Here is a 7,472-nt window from a genome sequence, read left to right as displayed (position 1 = left end):
GGTATTGTTTATGACATGATATTTGGGCATAACACCAGTGGATTTGGTTATGATGATGGAAAAAAATGTGCAGTTGCTGAAAAATTTGTATGGGATGCATATTTACAGGTACTTCATATATCATTTGATATGGTTAGTATAATTTAATAATTGAATGATTTAGTAATATTTTATTTATTTTAAATTTTTTTTAGAGTCACAAGAAAGCTGCACCATCAAGGAAAATGCTCAGTCGGAAAATGTTAATGACTTCTGAGATGTGGGAGATGGTTTAGATGGTATGGATATTTTTACATCATTTGGTCAATCACCTCCTCATGCTGGAAATACTACTGAAGGAAGTTCAAAAAATAAAAGAAAAATGAAAAGTCAAAGTCAAAGTTTTGAGAGCCTGATGTGTGAAGTGATGGAGAAATCAACAAAGGTTATTAGCTCAACATGGAAACAACTGCTAATCGACTTAGTAATGCAATTGAAGATACATCAATTAACGATTTGAAGCTTCAACTTAACAAAGAGTTGATGAAACTACAAGGTTTGCGTATGGTTGAGCGACATAAAGCAACAGTTAAACTTGGTTGTGATTGTGATTTGACTCAAATATTTTTCACAATTGATGATGAAGAGAAAGAAGAGTGGGTGAAAGCAATTATTTCTTGATTGAGGTTAGATTTTATTAGCTCATAAAGTAGACATATATATGGTTGTGGATGTTTTAATTCTTTTGTTTTATATATTTCTATCGTACAATTTTACTTTGAGATTAATGAATATTTTTATTATGATTGTGGGTATTATGCGATTTTAAAATTCATTATTTTGTTCATATTAATGAATTTTTTACAATTTTTATTCATTTTTTAAATTTAATATGATTATACAATATTTAATCTAGTAGTTATTAGTTTGATAACCATTCTATTCCATTCAATTTACTTAACAAACCAAACATGAGAATGTGAATCGTCATTCTATTCCCACATCATTTTACTATGTCAACCAAACAGTAAAATGAGAATGAGTATTCAATTCCATTCTACCATGTATTACATTTCCACTGTCATTCTATTTCCACTTTATTTCATTCCATTGTACCATACGTGCTCTTAATGCATGGTTAGTGTGCTTTACTACTAGTTTCTAGTACCTCACTCTGGTATTAATGAGTCTAATTATGAAAAAATTATTACATAGGTCCGCTCTATATCATACGTGGTATACTTTTACAATTCTATTAGTTACATATCCACTACTTCATTTTTTTCCCTTGTGTATTAGTAATACAACTAATAGAATGGAAGGGCACATAACTTAGTTGGAATTCTTAAAAAGCATAATAATCCCTCCAAATTATAGCCCTAATATCAAATTTTATTTTTGAAATGTTATTTTTTAATATTTTTCCTGAATTGTCTTTTAATTTTCCTTTCTTGGTACCAAAAAAAAAATATCTTTCACTAGATCAAAATGATATTTGCATCAGAAAGTTATAGTGCACACCTGTGGTATTAGTAAACAACTATTTTGTGTTTTTTTTTTGTAGTTCTCTCCAATTACTGTAAAGTCCTTTTTTTCTTTTTTTGTTAGGTGTTAGGCTGCTTTTTATGTCTAGGACTAGGATGTATGAATTGCTCTTATATATGCATTTATTTTATGCCTTCAATTTATTTTAAGAAGTTGGTGAAAAGTTAGTTTTTGATTTTTTTAGCAAAAGAAATTAACTTTTTAGATAGTGGCTTGAGTAAAAAAACTAGCTTTTTTAATTAAAAAAGCTAAAAATTGCGTTTTTAGCAACTTCCCAAAGCAAAATGTTAAGGTATTTATAATTTCATAATGATTTTCATATTTTTCAAAATGTTTTTATACTTTTTTACACATTTCAAACAACTTTCAACACTAACAACAACCCCTAAGAATTATTTCTAGCATTTTCCTTTTTTTATTATCTTATTTGAATGAAGTTCTTCTTCTTTTTTTTTCCAAATAAAAAAAGAAACGTGATATAGACATACATAGGGCTGAGCAAGGAATCCGTGAAATCCGTAATCCGATCCAGTCCAGTCCAATCCGATAGGTTTGGATTGGTTTTTTGAATCCGCGGTTTGGTTCCGGATTGAAGAATTAAAAATCCGTAGTTCACGGATTGGTTCTGGATTGAATCCCACGGTTCCGGATTGGAACCGATCCGGACCGTATACAAATAGTCTATATGTTTATTATACATCCTCCCTTATAGTATCTTCTCTTATTCTATGTAAAATGTAAACTCAAACCTAAAACCGTATAATATCTTCTTTTATTACTTTTGTTTGTTAGTTTTAAGTTTTAATTTGCAATGGTCTAAATACTTATGGTGAAACCAGTTTTCTTATGGTTGTTTAAATTCTAGAACAGTATGTCGTTATTATAGAAAAACATGTTGCTATTATGGAACTAATATAGCGTTATGTTTATATTTTTATGAAATTTAAGTGTTATATATATATATATATATATATATTTTTGTTATTTAATTATGTGAATCCGTGGTCCTAAACCAATCCAATCCGTATTTAAATGGATTGGTTCGGATTGGTTCCATGATTTAAACGGATTGGATTGGTTCCAATTTTTCAGTAACCGTAAATAACGGATTGGTCCTGGTTTTACCCCAATCCGGTCCAATCCGGACCATGCTCACCCCTAGACATACACATCCCTTAGGCCTCGACTCTTGAGTAGGCATTATATAGATATAGGTAAAAAGTAGAAAGTATAAACTCCAAGCTTGACCAAACTTATTCTCAAAGCATGGAATATAAACACATTAATTCATTTGGACTGGAATTTAGAATATGAATACAATTCACTCACCAGTGAAATGCAAAAATTCTAATAAACTGAATTAATTTAGTTGCTTATAACTCACAGCTATAATGATCGTATTAGTAATTCTCTTTGAGATTTACGTGAGAAAATATTGCAAACTCGACCAATACATTTGTGAATTTGACGATTTCCTATTCAAATTGTGAAACAAGTGTTAAAAGAGCATCCATATCCATGTGTTAGACTAAAAGATTGACCCAATGGTGGAGACATCCATTTTCCATTGGACCAGAGTTCGGGTCTCGGGAGGTTAATTATGTCACCTTCCCCTTCTTCTGTGTTAGATATAGAAGGGTGTCTTCATTATTTCTTCAATAACTACTTCTTAATAAGAAATAGATAATTAGCATTCATGTAGGGGATGATACAAAACAATGACAAAAAATCAGTAAACACAAACAACATTTTTCTTAGATAGATAATGATGCTATTGAATAAAAAAAAATGGGCTAAGCAACCATCTTTTTGCTTGGGCCATAGCCCATTACAGGAGTGCAGACCAAATTCAATTTCAATTTAGGACTATAGTTTGTAAGGCTCATCAGGCAGCTTAAAAATTAGCATGACATTTTTAAAATTTTGAGGAAATATATTTGCTTATATCGGATCGGCCTGAATTAAAATTTGAAACTTATTATTTTCAATTTGAACTTGAAATAATAAATTATGGACTCACCTGGCTTAACCCGTTCATTTATAAATATTAAAATTTATTTTTATATTATTTAGGTACACAATAAATTAGAATATATATAGAGAGTTTACTTTTCAATATTTGTTAAACTGCACAAATTTATTTATATTTGAGTTTTTGTCAATGACTTAAATTTAAATAATTGTTAGAAGCATTAAATTCATATTATAACTCTCTAAGATTACAATAAAAAATAATACATATATATAATATTAAATGAGTGAGCAATTCCAAGTACAATAAGCAAAATGACTTGCAAAAGTATACAAAAAAGTACCCTCTTTATTTTGTCTAATTAGTTTTAGCTAGTGTACACTTAAAAAACATACTCTTTATTTTAATTAATCAATCAAACTAACTTAACTAATTTTAAAAATATATATTATAAATATAGATAAATAAATAAATAATCTTTTTTATGACATGCTGCATATGTTGACATGGCATTTACAAATATATTTTTTTTAAATATATAATTAAAATATTTGTTTAAAAAATATAATAAATTATTTATAAAAAAATATTTCAAATGGTAATATACAAACATAAAACCAAATTAATTTGATGTAATATACAAACACAAAATCAATCAAAAGAAGAGTACTTGATCAGACAGAGATGGAGGGAGCAATTTCAGTGGGAAATCACTTTTGCATCTCAATAAAGATTAGCTAGTTGTGAAAAACCAAATTTAAAACGGACATTTTATCTCTGTTGGACTATTTTAACATCTTTTATTTATTTATTTATTTATATTGTTCTTGAATCTTCTTTTATTTTATTCATGAATCTCATCTTGTTCATGTATTGAGATTCATTGCTTTGGTGTCCTTTTGTTTTGTTCATGAATTAAGATTAATTAGAATTCATGAACTTGGTGATGAGTTAATATTTGGTACACTCTCTCTTTTCTCTAGATTCTTGGTCATTTGTATGTCTTAGTGGCCCATAAATAGTCCATCTCATCTACTATTTGCTACATCAACTCATCAATTATTTTATATACAAGAGAGATTACTAGCAAAGAAGGGTGTTTTTTGGTGGAGCTTTAGGTTCACCATCTTGTGCAAAGTTGGCCTGAACCATACGACAAGTGATCGAGCTGTTGTATCCTAGAGGGGACAAGTCATAGTTTTGTGACTGCTGCACCGATATTTGGGTTCTTTCTATCGCAGTGGGCTTGATCTCCTTAAAGAAAATGAGATATCTGTGCCTCAGCCTGATCTATTTGTATCTCATTTTCTTTGTATTATTTATCAATAAAATATTTTTTTTCCTGGTATTTTCACCAACAATTTTAAGGAGATCAACCATGGATCAAGTGCTAGAAAAAACCGATGATGGAATTGGAGATCTCAACAAGCCTTTCAAGTTCAAGGGAGTTCATTTTAAAAGGTGGAAAGGAAAAAAAAAAATTTACCTTAGCCTTTTGAAAGTTGCATATGTTCTTACCGAGAAGAACCCAAACAAAATCCCAACCGAGGAGATGAATGATGAAGACTACAAGGCACATGAAGCAAAAGTGGCTTCCAACAATACAGATAAGTTTAAATGTCAATTTTATCTCTTAAATTTCCTTACTGATTAATTTTATGATTATTACTATGACACCACTTATACTTTGTTTTCTATTAATTTTTGGCATGCTCGCTTATGTCATATTAATAGTAAATATGTGGAAATCATGAGTAGTTTATGATTAATTCCTAAAGTGACAAAAAATTTTGAGAAATGTGATGTTTGCAGTAAAGCAAAAATCACCAAGAGGCTTCATAAAAGTGTTGAAAAAAAAAATACCGAAATGCTAGAATTATTTCATACTGATTTGTGTGAGTTTGAAGGAATTTTAACTTGGGGTGGTAATCGATATTTTATCACTTTTATTGATGATTTTTCAAAATACACAAACGTATATTTATTAAAAAATAAAAGTGATACTTTTCAGAAATTTAAAAAATTCCTTCTTGAAGTGGAAAATCAATTCAGTAAAAAGATAAAGAGAATTAGAAGTGATAGAGGCCGAGAGTATGAATCTCTTGGATTCAACTCTTTTGTTCAGTCATTGAGAATTATTTATGAGACTACTCCATCATATTCACCTTCATCTAATGGCGCAGCTGAAAGAAAAAATAGAACGTTAATTGACTTGACAAATGTTATGCTTATCGATTCAGGTGCTCCCTCAAATCTTTGGAGCAAGGCTATTTTGACAGCTTGCCATGTGATAAATAGAGTGCCACACAAAAAGACTAAAATTGTACCTTATGAGTTGTGGCAGGGGCATAAACCAAATTTAGGTTATTTGAGGGTTTAGAGTTGTTTAGCTTTTGTGAGGCTTGCAGATCCTAAACGACCTAAATTGGGTGAACGAGCTACCACCTGTGCTTTTCTTAGGTATGCGTTGCATAGTACAGCTTATAGATTTTTTGACATGGAAAATAATATTATTTTTGAATCAGGTGATGCTATTTTTCATGAAAATAAATTTCCTTTCAAATCTAGAAATAGTGGGGGTCAAATAATTTTTGGAAATATTTTATCCGTGCCTAGCTCTTCTACTCCTTCTCAAGTTTTTCAAGAACAAGAAAATTTCCAAATTCAACCAAGAAGAAGTAAACGAGCTAAAGTTTAAAAAGATTTTGGCCTTGACTATTATCTTTACAATGTGGAAGAAATTCCTCTTACAGTGCAATAAGTTTTATTATCACCTGATACTATTTTTTGGAAAGAGGCTGTAAATGATGAGATAGATTCACTACTTTCAAATAAAACATGGAAGCTAGTGGATTTACCCCCAGGTTGTAAAACTATTGGGTGTAAATGGGTCATTCGTAAAAAACTTAAACCTGATGGAACTATAGATAAATATAAAGCGAGGCTTGTCGCTAAAGGTTTTAAGCAACAAGTTGATCTTGATTTCTTTGATACTTTTTCTCCAGTTACTAGAATTACATCCATTAGACTGTTGATAGCAGTGGCTGCAATACATGATTTAAAAATTCATCAAATGGATGTGAAAATAACATTTTTAAATGAAAATCTAAATGAGGAGATTTACATGGACCAACCCGAAGGCTTTGTGGAGCCTGGCCAAGAAAGCAAGGTGCGTAAGCTAACTAAATCCCTTTATGGTTTAAAACAAGCTCCTAAATAGTGGCATGAGAAATTTGATTCCTGCATGCTTGAGAATGGCTATAAAATTAATGAATGTGATAAGTGCATATATATAAAACTTGTGAGAATGCACATGTAATTATTAGCCTATATGTGGATGATCTACTTATCTTTGGCGCTAATTTGCATATTATAAATGAGACTAAAAATATGCTTAATAGCCACTTTGATATGAAAGATCTTGGTGAAGCCAATTTTATTTTAAGAATTAAAATTACTAAGACTAATGATGGCATTTTTCTTGATCAGTCGCATTATGTTGAGCAAATTTTAAAAAAATATAATTTTCTAAATTGCAAACATGTTGCTACTCCTTTTGATGCAAACATGCATTTATCTGTTGTAACAAATGAAAAAGAAGTGATTAATCAAAAGGAATATGCCAGGATGATTGGTAGTTTGAGATATGCTACTGACTGTATTAGACCTGACATTGCATATGTTGTTGGAGTACTTAGCAGGTTTACTAGCAAGCCAAGTCGAGATCATTGGCTAGCCATTGGAAGAATTATGAGATATTTATCTGGTACAAAAAATTATAGTTTATTTTATAATAAGTATCCTGCGGTATTTGAGGGATATAATGATGCCGATTGGAACACTTTGTCAGGTGATTCTCTCTTTACCTGGGGTTTTATTTTTACCTTAGGTGATGGTGCTATATGTTGGAAGTCTAAAAAACAGACTATAATTGCTTATTCTACAATGGAAGCTAAGTTTATAGCGTTAGCTTCAG

This window comes from Camellia sinensis, chromosome 5, assembly GCF_055761805.1.
Source record: "Camellia sinensis isolate YWXY chromosome 5, ASM5576180v1, whole genome shotgun sequence".
NCBI classification, from domain to species: Eukaryota; Viridiplantae; Streptophyta; class Magnoliopsida; order Ericales; family Theaceae; genus Camellia; species Camellia sinensis.
This window is presented reverse-complemented; position numbering follows the sequence as displayed.